Consider the following 1,314-nt stretch of genomic DNA (forward strand, 5'->3'; position numbering starts at 1 on the left):
GGCAGGGCTGCTGTGGCCGGGAGGAGAGCAGAAGGGTGCCGGACCCGTTTCCACTATGGAGATCCACCCCAGACTCCTCTGGGCGGTGACAGCCTTAGTGCTGCTGGGTAAGTGCTCACCCTCCCGCCGGACTCCCGTTCACGCCACCCCGAAGGGACGGGAGGGAGGCGAGTGTGGCTGACCTGGGCTGGGAGACACCAAGTCTTCCTGCCGCACCTCAGAGCCTGTCCGCCTGCAGCTCCCACAGCCCCTGGGACACACGCGGGGGACAGGGAGGCAGGGGCAGAAAGAAGAACAGCGATTCTCAGTTTGGGACAGACTCGGTCCTAATCTGGGTCCTTCCCCAAGGCAAACGGGGCAACGGGAATCACTGGGGATTAACTGGAGCCGAGTCAACGTGATCTTGGAAACCAGGCTCTGAAATGAGAATTAGTCACTGGCAGCGGCAGTAGGATGAATGGGGACCCCTTACCTATGTTAAATATGTCATGGTACCTGGCGTGGTACTGAGAAGCCAAGGGGATCAGGTAGGAAATGCACTTTCAGCTCTGAGATGATGGGGAGGAAGCTAGTAATCTTTACTGGAAAATTAGCGATGGACTCCCTGAATAACTAACCACGGAGACAACCTCAGCAGCAGACCTTTTTTCTTCCCTTCTTTACAGCAGGCTCTAGCCTAGAAGATAAAGTCACTCAGCGGCAGGAAGATGCGTCCGGGGTGGAGCGCGGGACTGTGACCCTTGACTGCACCTACGAGACTGAGGAGAGCAACTATGATTTGTACTGGTACAAGCAGAGCCCCGGAGGCAGCCTGGTGTTGCTTCTGTGGCAATACTCTGGAGGCTCAAAGCGAAGTGGGGCAGGGCCGAGGTTCACTGTTGATTTCCAGAAGCTCCAACGCTCCTTGCCCCTGAGCATCTCCGACCTTCAGCCGAGTGACTCCGCCACCTACTTCTGCGCTTTCAGCAGAGGCACGATGATAAAACCGACGGGGAGCCCTGTACAAAAACCTGAAGCTCCCTCCCGGCGTGGGAACCTGAGTCCTGCTGCTGATGTCAGGAAACCCCGAGCCAGGAAAGGGATGTGGGGAGAGTGAAAGGTGATTTTCAAGGCGGATGGGGCCCCTTGCACCTGCCTTCCTGGAACGGGAAACCTCTAGCACATTTCTGGGAAAAGCTGATAGCAGGATTGTTCTCCGAAAGCTGGCAGGAGGAGGAGAGAGGAGAAAGAGGAGGACTCTCCTGCACCTGGAAGGTTGAAATGGGTGAATTCAGATTGAGAAACAGCCACAAATGGTGACCAGCTGAAGTAAGC

General features: G+C 56.3%; 1 pseudogene; it reads left to right on the top strand.

Moving 5' to 3' along the window:
* Positions 1–55: 55 nt before the first annotated feature.
* Positions 56–1,096, top strand: LOC149851644 (T cell receptor alpha variable 38-1 pseudogene; annotated as a pseudogene).
* Positions 1,097–1,314: the final 218 nt, after the last annotated feature.

The sequence above is a fragment of the Crocodylus siamensis genome, unplaced genomic scaffold (assembly GCF_052110815.1).
Source record: "Crocodylus siamensis isolate JL-2025a unplaced genomic scaffold, ASM5211081v1 HiC_scaffold_611, whole genome shotgun sequence".
In the NCBI taxonomy this organism is placed as follows: domain Eukaryota; kingdom Metazoa; phylum Chordata; order Crocodylia; family Crocodylidae; genus Crocodylus; species Crocodylus siamensis.